This window comes from Schistocerca cancellata, chromosome 7 (assembly GCF_023864275.1).
Source record: "Schistocerca cancellata isolate TAMUIC-IGC-003103 chromosome 7, iqSchCanc2.1, whole genome shotgun sequence".
In the NCBI taxonomy this organism is placed as follows: domain Eukaryota; kingdom Metazoa; phylum Arthropoda; class Insecta; order Orthoptera; family Acrididae; genus Schistocerca; species Schistocerca cancellata.
In genome coordinates, this window is record NC_064632.1 from 442351878 (window position 1) to 442364307 (window position 12430).

Here is a 12430-nt window from a genome sequence, read left to right on the forward strand (position 1 = left end):
ATATCAGTTCGCATCCTCGTGTTGCACCCTGAGGTGACTGAACAAACTAGTATACTCAGCATGTATTTTCTTAAATGTTAAGAGAGCTTATTCCCAAGAATCAGCAGCTTTCAATCAATTAATACTAGACAGAAATTTAATCTGCATTTGGATCACATCTGCCTAACTATTGTGCGGAAACATCACTTTTCCGTAAGCTACCACGAGATGTGAAAGATCATAGCGGTAATCTCGCACTTTCCAATGTATATTTAGTATCCTCAAGGCATTCTTTTATTATATCAATTAGTTCCTCGGAGAAATTTAAACCAAATACTGTGCTTCACTGCTCTTGTGTTACTTTATATCCAGCCGTTTTACGACCATTTTACGGTCCAACTGAACTTTTTTGGTTGATTGGATTGCAGTGAAAGGGACTAAACTGCAGGTCATCACTCCGTTCAACAGTTAAATGGCGAACCAGGAGTAATCGTCAAAGGAAGGAGGCGAAAGGCAAATCCTGGAAAGCCTAACACAATAAAAAAAACAGGTAAAAGACCAGCACTAACAAGTCATTAAAAGATCCGTCAATGTAGGGCACTAAAACAAAAAACTGAAAAGGACAAAGATTAAAAAAGTGGAAAAGTTAGAGGCCAGGCTGGGCTACCCAATAAGGACTGCCAAGGTATACCACAACCTCTCAGGCGGTCGAAGACACCAAAAAGCTCTACCTTACAGGGATTAATAGAAACCACGATTGCGGGCAAAACTTAACACCTGGTCAGCCGAGTTGGCGTTATCCCCTAGCACTAGAGGGAGCATGTCAGGAAGATTAAGAAGCCACATCAAAGTAGCCAATTTAGGGGAGCATGTGAGTAAGTGGGCAACTGTCAGGCGGCATCTGCATCGGAAGTTATGGCGATCTTCACGTCAGAGTGTGACCATGGGTCAACCAAGTGTGACCAATGCACAATCTACAGAGGATGGTGGATTCCCTTCGAGAAGCATCCAGGGAAGGCTGCCACATTGTAGTGTTTTTCTTAATTGTCCTCAGTCTCTTAGGGGAGATCATGGCAGACCAACCTGAGTTCCATATTTCCAACAATTGATGGCGTATAAACGAGCAAAAGTCTGGGACCCGTATTTCCAGAATCGGCATCCTGGTGGCCAGCTTCGCCAACTAGTCAGCTCGTTCATTTCCTGAAAACCCAACATGACCAGGGGTCCAAACGAAAACTAGTGGATGCCCAGCTTGATGGTGGTTAGGGACAAAATCCTGGAAAGCCATAACCAGTGATTAAGGAGACTGGCACTTGTCTATAGCCTAAAGGCAGGTAATGGAGACACTATACATTACAATACTATTGCCAGTGCAAGAATGAACATGGTTAAGGACTAACTTAAGGCCATCCTTTCAGCAGTGAAGACACTGCAGCCATTTGGCAGAGTATTTCACTGCAACATGCGTGTGTATGTGCAAAGCCTGTACGACCATCGACTGTTGAACCATCGATAAATAGCACTTTCAAACCGGATATTTCTCTAGGACAGGGGGGGGGGGGGGGGCAAAAAATCGCTGGGGGCAGATGCAATGGCTCCCTGACCAGACGCGACAGTGAAGGAAGTTGCAGCTCTGAACAGAGACAGTGAAGGCGTCTAATGATCGTTCCTGTTATCACTGAATAATCCTCCTGGGACACCCTGCATAGACAGACATTTAGCAGTTACACGTGGCAATTATCCGTAAACTATAGTGGCAGAAGATGAAAAAAGGCGTATAAATCTCAATGTTTTCTAGGTATAATATTTGACAAGTTCCAAATGGAACTCTCAAATTTTTTACTTCTTAAATACAATAAAGTCATTCTACTGGGGGTCAATAATATGGGTTTTGTCAATGTGGACATTCCGAAACGTTAATGTTTGTATCTTTAATTAAATATCCTATATCACAAAATGAAAAACCACATGGATTATCATGCGCTTGTAAATGTGTCAGAAATGCCACTGCATGTAAGGAGAAATGTCAGCAAAACTATTCACTAAGGAATGAATTCTTAAACCTAGCATTAAGCCAGGTATTTACTGCAGAATTCACCAGACAAAAACCCTTTCCTCCAAGAATATTACTTGATACTAATGTAATCTTTTAAATTCAGTTTGCGTGAATAAATATCGAAGTAACTGACGGTTAGAACTATGCTACTATAGACGTTTTTTGTGTCAAGGGCGACAATCCTTTCGTCGTTGGAACGTGTGCCCCACAAGATGTCATAAGCTACGAGTGGCTGGTGCTTACCTAGAATGTGTGGTCCTATTAATGTAAAAGGGAGTTTATGGCCCTGGATAAATATTGGTACATTCGTGCCCGTCGTTCGTATATAAATTAAGTCCACAGGACATGCTAAGTTTATGAATAGAGATTCTCGGTAATTACATCATTTACGTTCAATGGTTATTGTACAATATGCTGTAAAGTGAGTGAAATTATCTATTCGCTTAAATCACCAATGTTTGAATGGCATATGTCTGTAAAACAATTTACAATTTATTACCTGTACGAACATGGCTTCCAGTACTTTGGTTCAAAGAGGGGAGATATGTAAAATTAGATATGTAGACGGAGGGTTACAAAATAGGAGAAAACTGAGGACGATGTTGCATTAACGTCGTTGTATCCGAGTAACAGAACATTCAGATTGAAAGTACACTTTATGGTACTATGCATTTGTGGGTAACTGGTTTAACGGTGTATTACCAGTAGCAGTTTTATGCCCATCTTCAAACAGGCTATTCTAAATTAACCACTAACATCAGAATAGAAAATTTAGCTTCTGTACCATCTTCTTCCCTCAAGAGTCTACTCCAGCGGTTAGAGAACATACGCCTTCCTTCCGAAATACGAGTACAGTGTTTTGCAGAAGGTTTTTTAACTGTAAAACATAATTTTGTGTCTGAGTTGTGCATGAGGACGAGTATAAGATTGAAGCTGGTACTACCACAATCTATTCCCACTGTCTGAATGGCAGCAGACTTATTAACATGTTTTATTTGTAAACTGTGCTAAATTATACTCTAACTTTGCGCTTCAAAAAAAAAATTATAGTGTGCTTCCATATACGCTGCAGAATTGATAGCCACTTGGAATGTACTGCCATGCACGAAACACTTAAGTCATTCGAAGGCTGACAAAGGATACCTCAAGAGCTCCACAGTTAACTTTAGCAGCTTTAAGAGCGCATACATTATAGCTGTTGTCCAAGAGTGAACGAATGAATGGAGGCAAGGAATAAAGCTCGCTATAATGCAAAATTCAATTCAAAGTTGACTGCATTCCAAAATGGTTACCATTTTAAAATCAATTCGGCACCAGAGGCCCACAACTTGTCATCACAACCACACGAGGGTTGCTGTCCGAGCCCTCTATTCCGCAGCTTCCAACATTTATGTCTCCCACTAAATAAAACAGAGCCAAATGCACTTTGACCAGTTCCTGATATCACTTATAAAGCGATACGGACTATCTCTGCAAGAGGTGCTGCCTTAAGCTGACCACATATGTCCAGACAACACATTTAGGAGGATTAAGAAGAGACCGGCCCATCTACTCTAGCCTGAACAAAACCCCATTCTTTTCCTTAGTCATCTCTAAACGGCTCCGCAGCGTTCACAACAGACAAAACGAGGACGCAAGTGCGGTCTGGAAATGTTAAAGTTTTTCGTCCTAGCGTAAATTCATAGTCCATAATTGTAGATACAGTAATGTCCGGAAGTCCTGTCATCCCGCTACTTTTTGGTCATGTTTTATATTTATACAACATAAGTCTTTTTCAGATGACGGACAGAAGTTCCTACAGTGTGGAAGAATGTGTTCTGACGAGTGCATGGGTAGCACACTGGACAAGCTTTCGGGAGGACGACTGTTCAAACCCGCGTCCTGTCATCCTGGTTTGGGTTTTCCTTTATTTCCCTAAATCAGCTCAGGCAATTGCCGGGATGGTTCCTTTGACAGGGCACGGCCGACTTCCTTCCTCATCCTTCCTTATTCCGATGGGACCGATGACCTATATTTGGTCCATTCCCCACATTGAAATAACCAGTGCTTGAGCTCGTGAATATGCACGCACACCGGAAAAACCACCTAAGAGATGTGCAACGGGATTCCATAAGAGAGCTCTAACAAAGCGAACAATACTGCGATGGTAGAGACTCTTCAGAACCAAATCCATTTTGAATGGAGAGAGGACAGTTCGACCATCAAAACGACAGCAAACATGTGCAGCATTGGCGGAATCTGTGACCACATCTCCCATAAAATCATTGCGGAAAATATCTGCTGAACTTTGGATTCTCAAAACGATTGCGCTGACACGCATGTCAAAAGATTTCAAATTAAAATCTTTTACGCCAACATTTGCAAATGAGTTGAATGATGAGGTCATGCGGCGAAGACGAAGTTTGGCCGAGATCACTGTCTGTGACGCTCCCACAGCGAGGCAAAGGTTTCTTAGACGAATTCACAATTTATTGGTCTTGTCGGATTAGGCGTGTTTTTTCTGAAGCACGGAAAACCCATGTTATTATGAACAGTGAGAGAATAAGCAATGACGTATTATGATCTGGGCTGCAATGTCCAGTAGCAATCTCATAGGGCAGTATGACAGTGCAGTGAGTCTACATTCTTACTTGCAAATATTGCTTTAATTGTTTATTCCAGAGCTCCAGAGACTGAACATTCTTGGTTGCGGTTTCAAGAAGAAAGAGCTCCTTCCCGATACCCTCTCTGTGCTCGAGAAATCTTGGGTGAACTGTTACCGCAGAGATGGGCAGGGAGAGGATCAGTGGATCTGCCAGTGCCGATCGAACGGCCTCGAAAGAGTCCAGATCTGACATCAAGCGGCAATACCCTGTAGGAATTAACTGAGCAGCATGTCGCTAAACAACGATACCAGACAATTGGCGAACTGAAGAAAACTGCTACATATACATTCAAGGAACCCACAGTGCCAACGCTTCGGAAAATTTCTCGTACGACCCACACTACATTTTGTGCTCTGACAATGGTGGTACCCATACTGACGTTCTGGATCACTAAACAAGCTGGAACGTGAAGTATCAACGTATGTCACAAATCTGGTAGGCAATTAAACAATTGAATAAACAAGACCAAAAAGAATGGGAAGTGACAGTACTTTCCGACTAGACTGCACAATAAGCAGCTCACTTCTCAGTATTCAATTTAATCTTGGCTTTAAGTGGCTCAATTTAAAGCGAAAATGATTTCAATTTCTGCAGTTTTATTATAAACTCTAGAGATTTAAAACACGATATTGTGTGTTACGAATAAATCACGTGTAGAAAAACCTAGTCAACCACGGCGCGATAATATAAATTTTGTTCTAGCAGTGTCTGGAGAGGCAGCATATATAGCTTATTTTCTTATCTGGAAGTGACTTCCATAAAAACAATTCAATTGTTTTATCAAATTACCGGTAATAATTCCTTGTCTTCTGTCACTATTATGTTATTTTAAAAGAAATTTATAAAATTTTAAATTACTCTTAGTCCGAACTTTGCACGCGTTGCGGACAGCGTGCATATGAAGTAGTGTCATTTCTTACTGAGAAATTACTACGTATGACGCTTTTTCGCTACAAAAAAATGAGCATCTGTGCTCACCGTAATTTTATATATGGCTGAGTAACTGTTGTTCCATTTCTTGGTTCTTGTACATATAGAATTTCGACCATGTGTCACCATTTTACATTGCCGAACACTCTAGGATGACAAATCCTATGGGAGTATGTTGAGATTTTTTCCTAAGTGTTACTTCCATTCTCAAGTGCAACTAACTGTCTAGAACTTTTACTTTCCGAAAGCCAAACTCATCATCTAACAACCATATTTTCTTTTCCATTCTTCTGCATATTACTCTAGTCCAAAAATTGGAAGCATGGGCTGTTTGGTTGATTATGCGATGGTTCCTGATTGATATTTATCTGTGCTCCATATCTTCGAGATTTGGTGGATGATATTACACTGAAAGTGTGGTGGTACGTCTATGTTGAATACTATGAATCTTAAACAGTCGTTTGGTTGCAACGTTCAATGATTTTCGAAATTTTGAAGGAAAGTTTTAGATGCCTTCCTGCTCATTTGATCGCAAGTCTTCCAAATCTTCGTTAAACTGTGTTACTGAATCACCAAAGTCTTCCCTATTGTCTTATTTGTACTTCCATACACCAACACTAATTTTTTACAGGCTATTGGAAATAAGAAATTATAAAATGGTCAGATGTTTTGTGAAATGATTTGTCGAAAAAGTTAGAAATAAAACAGAATGAGGTTCTGAAACATCTACAGAAAATTAGGTATGTCGAATATTTTTCCAATCTATTTTACGTCTGTCAGATAAATTACCAGTTTTTTCATTTTTTATTTCCTAGTTTTGTTTAAGGTGCAGGTGATCAAATCAAATTATCCGTGGAATCAAAACTTTTCTAAATTAACCTGTTTACTTTCAACCATTTTAATCTTTTTCAAACCCAGATCTCACGCTGGTCAATTCGAGATGTGATTAGCCGATTTCGCCTTCTTCGTCTGAATGCGGAAATTCAAACAGAAATCTGTTGTGTAATTTGTAGGAAATCTTGTGTTCGTACTGCTCAAAAGTTTGACCAAAAACTAACAAAAGCCAAACTAAAGGAATATCCATTTGAGTTCCGAATATACATATAAAAACGCGAGGCAGTACTTCTCAGAGAAAAACTTTTAATAATGGCAAGCCTACGACTGTAGCGTTAGTAATTTACAGAAAGCTTTTGACAATGTTGACTGGACTAGTGTCTTTGAAATTCTTAAAGCGGTAGGGATAAAATACAAGGAGAGAAGAGTTGTGTTCAACTTTTACAAAAACCGAACTGCAGTTATAACAGCCAATGGGAATGAAAGGACATTATTACTTGGGAAAGCAGTGATTCAAGTGCATCAGCATACATCTGTCCACGACAATGCAATACTCCAAGATTACCATCTTTCTTGTAGCTGATTCGGTGTATTTAAGAACACGTGCTCAGAGTACTAATTTTGACAGGAGGAATACAACATAATTCAATCTCAAGTTACTGATAATTAACCAGTTACTAGCTTTAACGTATATCACGTTGATACTTTTATGCTGAGTATAATTAAATTTGACATGGTTACAGCGCGGAGGCGCTGTAAGAAACGTGCCTGCGAAAACCGCACGCAGAATCGTGGTCGGGGGAGGGGGATCCTGCTGCTCTGTTCCTATTTGATCTAGGAACACAGGGTCAAAACTTTTGGCTTTTCCCGGACCATCGATCATTTGTATAGCCATTCGAATCTGTGTCGTACTGTAGATATGTTACAATATATTAAGCAAAGTTTCAACGACAAACCGGAGTTGGCGCCCAGGCTGATTGTGGAATCTTAATTCCTTTTTAAAAGATTTTAATTGGGCGAAAATTAATGCTCAACTAATGGCACAGTTTATATGAGCTCCTTTCAGATTTTACTTGCAGAAACATGCAGGAAACATTTTCCAGGGAGGTTTCTGAATCGAGCCATTTCTACACTGAAAACTTGTACGAATCGGCTAAAAATTTGCACGAAGGTAGATAAATTTTAAAACTTTGAACATAGCTGCTGAGTTTCAGTGACCGTGTCGGAATTATATTAGAACAAACAAGCCCTCGGTCACAAATATTAAGTCAAAATTGACTAGGTTTCGACGCTACTATGAGCGTATTCTTCAGAATTAAACTGTTGTAAACGTAAGAGGTATATAAGACATTAATAAACTAAAGTGTGTACTGACTGGAAAGAGACTCAGTACTTGCAAGCATCTCTTTCCAGTGAGTACACACTTTAGTTTATTAATGTCTTATATACCTATTACGTTTTAGAATAGTTTAATTCTGAAGACGACGCTCATAGTAGCGTCGAAACCTGGTCAATTTTGACTTAATATTTGTGACCGAGGGCTTATTTGTTCTAATATAGTAGATAAATGTATAAAGTCAAAACTTTTTGTTCAAAAATGCTTATCCGTTGTCGAGATGCGATGGTTTATAGCCTAAGTAAACGTAGCACGTAAAATTGGTTCTTACATGAACTAAATAAAAAATGCATTTTTACGATAAAAATACAAACTAGCTCTCAAAATCTAGCTTCAGTCGGAGTTAAAGTGCAAAAAACACTTTGTTGGCCGCCTCAAGCGCGGCACTTCTAGGTTTCGAACTTGAGCGAATCGATTTAAATTTTGTAACAAGGTAGACAAATACATGTAAGTAAAGGTCGTTATATTGTTTTGTGAAACCTTTATTCGTTGCCACGATATAAGCAACGTGGTTCGAAGGGCGAAAACCCTATGCCTGGTCAGTCATAGTCCGTGTCAAAAATCTACATCAGTTAAGCTATGGCAGTCTAATATCAAAATTATGGTAGAGTATACGTTGGGAACCAGAATGAAAAATGCTATCATAGCACACAACGGCGAAAGTGTCCTGGGCAGAGTTAGGGATGTAAACAGAGGGGACTAGCTTTTCGAATTAGCTGGCAGCTTCAAACACCTTTAAATGAAAACAGCTCCACATATTCGGGTTTTTCTTAGGAGTTAACCCTAATAGTGCAGCGCAGCGAGCTCTGCAAGATTTTTTTTTTTTTTTTTGTGGTTTTAGGGCGCACAACTTCAATGGTCATTAGCGCCCTGACTACTCTAAGAATGCACCGCGAGGCACAAGTTGACAACAACAACTAAAAGGGAAAACACGATAAAAGACAGACTGACAGGCATAGGATTAAAAAACAGCATCATCAAATGTCCTTAGCGAGGTTTGTCAAATTGATAAAACGAAGAACACGAGCAGCTGCTCGTGGGTCATCCGCTAAAATGGCATCGAAAGTATTTGGCAGGTTAAGATCGAGGCGCAGTGTGTTAAGATCTGGACAGGACATTCAAATGTGTCTAACCGTCAGCAAGTGCCCACATGGGCAGAACGGCGCCGGCGCAGCCGTCAGCAGATGGCGATGGCTGAACCGGCAGTGTCCAATTCTTAACCGGGCTAAAACGACCTCCTCCCGCCGAGAAGGGCGTGAGGAGGACGTCCAAGCCACGGGAAGAGGTTTTAAGGCCCGAAGCTTGTTGTCGGTAAGTGCAGCCCAATCGGCATGCCACAGCGATAAGATGCGCCGACAAATGACCCCGCTAAAATCGGACGAAGGGACACAAGAAGCTGTCCGAGGCTGGAGGACCGCAGCCTTGGCCGCGGCATCTGCAGCTTCGTTCCCAGGGATACCGACATGGCCAGGAACCCACATAAAGCTAACCGGAGAACCGACGTCCACCAGCTGCTGAAGAGAGCGTTGGATCCGGTGTACGAAAGGGTGAACCGGGTACGGATCACTGAGGCTCTGGATGGCGCTCAGGGAATCTGAGCAGATGACATAAGCAGAATGTCGGTGGCGGCAGATGTAAAGAACAGCCTGGTAGAGGGCAAAGAGCTCAGCTGTGAAGACCGAACAATGGCCATGGAGCCGGTATTTGAAACTTTGTGCCCCGACAATAAAGGAACACCCGACCCCGTCATTGGTCTTAGAGCCATCTGTATAAATGAAAGTCATGTTGATGAACTTCGAACGAAGTTCCAAAAAACGGGAGTGGTAGACCGAACCGGGGGTGACCTCTTTTGGGAGCAAGCTGAGGTCAAGGTGAACGCGGACCTGAGCCTGGAGCCAAGGTGGCGTGCGGCTCTCGCCCACTCGAAAGGTTGCAGGGAGTGAAAAATTAAGGTGTTGAAGGAGGCGACGAAAGCGAACTCCAGGGGGTAGCAGGGCAGAGACATACAACCCGTATTGACGGTCGAGAGAGTCGTCAAAAAAGGAACGATAAGACGGATGGTCGGGCAATGACAGTAGCCGACAGGCATACCGACAAAGGAAGGAGAACTGTGCTTCCTATGCGCCTTTTTGGAAGGACGTTTGGTGGAAGTACCGGTCGAAGGCTGGGAGGTCGAGGTACGGAGGAAGTCTGCACGGGATGGTTCCTTCTTGAAGGCCCGTGCATCTGACTTCGGGGTCTTCGTCTTAGCAGAAGCTGAGGAAGGGGCTGGTGTCTGTGGGGTGATGGGAGGAAGAGGAGACGTCGACCGCGCGATCTTAGCACTGGCCGAACGGACGACCGTGGTGCTGAAGGTCAGATCGCATGTCTGGGTTGCTACCTCCCGGGTAGTCCGAGGAGAGTGGAGGACAGTACTATATTTCCCCGCTGGGAGCAGCGTGGGCTTCCTACTAGCCAATAGCTTGCGAGCAGCCGAGGTGGACACTTTCTCTTTGACCCGAATTTCTTGGATACAGCGTTCTTCCTTATAGACAGGACAGTCGCGGGAGGATGCGGCATGGTCACCCTGACAGTTCACACAACGAGGAGACGGAGGTGGACAGTCACCCTCATGGGCATCCCTGCCACAAGTGACACATTTAGCCGCATTGGAGCAAGACTGTCGAGTGTGATTGAAACGCTGACACTGGTAGCAGCGCGTAGGTGTCGGGACATAGGGGCGAACAGAAATAACCTCGTAGCCCGCCTTGATGCGCGATGGCAGCTTAACACTATCGAAGGTCAAGAAAAGTGTCCGGGTCGGTACAAGGTCATTGTTGACCTTTTTCATGACCCTATGGACAGCCGTCATGCCCTGCTCAGCGAGGAAAGATTGAAGCTCCTCGTCAGTCAATCCGTCGAGGGAGCTACTATAGACTACACCACGAGACGAATTCAAAGTTCGGTGGGCCTCCACCCGGACAGGGAACGTGTACAGGAGGGTGGCCCGAAGCAGTTTTTGTGCCTGAAAGGCACTCTCAGTTTCTAGTAATAAGGTACCGTTACGCAACCTGGTACAAGATTTGACAGATCCGGCTATGGCATCTACGCCCTTCTGAATAACGAAAGGGTTGACAGAGGAAAAATCCTTTCCGTCCTCAGATCGAGAAACTACGAGGTACTGTGGGGCAGGCGGTAGTACTTTTGTCACTGTTGGCTGGTCACGTTTCCGTTTTTGGGTCGAAGTCGAGAGAGATGGAGTAGAATCCATTGCGGAGGAATCCCCCATGATTGCCAGCGTCTCCGATGGCGCGCTCCTTCCTTGTGGGGACCCTCTCAGAGGGCACTCCCGCCTTAGGTGAATGTTTACACCTCAGGTCACAACTCCCGAGAAACAGACGGAGGGACCAATCGGCATGGTCAGAAGGTATCAGCTCAGGCAATCACCCCTCCCCGGGCCTGGCCTTTACCAGGGGGTACGCGCGTGCCTTACATGTCTACCCAGGGCGGGGACTTACGCGTTACCCCGTCACCAGCTACGCGTGCGAACGCGTGGTTCGGCCTTCAGGCACGCACAGGGAGGAAGGAAGGAGAGGAAAAAGAAGAGAGAGAGGGAGAAAGAGGACAGACTGTCTCAAACGCCGAGGCGGAGACCAGAGAAGGCAAGGAGAAGGAGGCAATGAGAAGGCAAGGAGAAAAAGGCAATGAGAAGGCAAGGAGAAAAAGGCAATGAGAAGGCAAGGAGAAAAAAGCAATGAGAAGGCAAGGAGAAAAAAGCAATGAGAAGGCAAGGAGAAAAAGGCAATGAGAAGGCAAGGAGAAAAAGGCAATGAGAAGGCAAGGAGAAAAAGGCAATGAGAAGGCAAGGAGAAAAAGGCAATGAGAAGGCAAGGAGAAAAAGGCAATGAGAAGGCAAGGAGAAAAAGGCAATGAGAAGGCAAGGAGAAAAAGGCAATGAGAAGGCAAGGAGAAAAAGGCAATGAGAAGGCAAGGAGAAAAAGGCAATGAGAAGGCAAGGAGAAAAAGGCAATGAGAAGGCAAGGAGAAGTCAAGGGAAAGAGTAAGGAAGACAGTGAGGTGGAGAAGGGCAAAGAAAGGAACCAACAAAAGGAAGGAAGAGACGATAAGTGAAAAACCAAAAAGACCACGATTATAGGTCGTGGAACCGTCCGTCTCCGGACGCAGGCGCTAACTACACCCGTGAGGGGGATGGACTCCTTTTAGTCGCAGGAATACCTCGGGCCTATTCTAATCCCCGGACCCGCAGGGGGGGCTCTGCAGGATGTTGGTATACCTCCATCCTGCAATTTGTAGGTTGAGGTTCCTTATCTTGTGCCAAAAATACAGAAATTCACCATCCACTGTAAACAATATGTATCATATGGCTGAAGGCCGTAGGCTGAACGTAATAGCTAAAAAAAGTTTTTCTGGGGTGGTGAAATTTCTAGGGTGTATGTTCCTGGGGGACACAATTTCTTTCATTTCTGCTCATGGGCAAGGTCGATTTTTGTCCCAGAAGGAATGATTTATCCCCAACTATCGCCCCCACTCCTGTTACATACCCGGTGATGGGTGTGAGAACAAAGACAAACGTATATGTTTCTAGAGAGT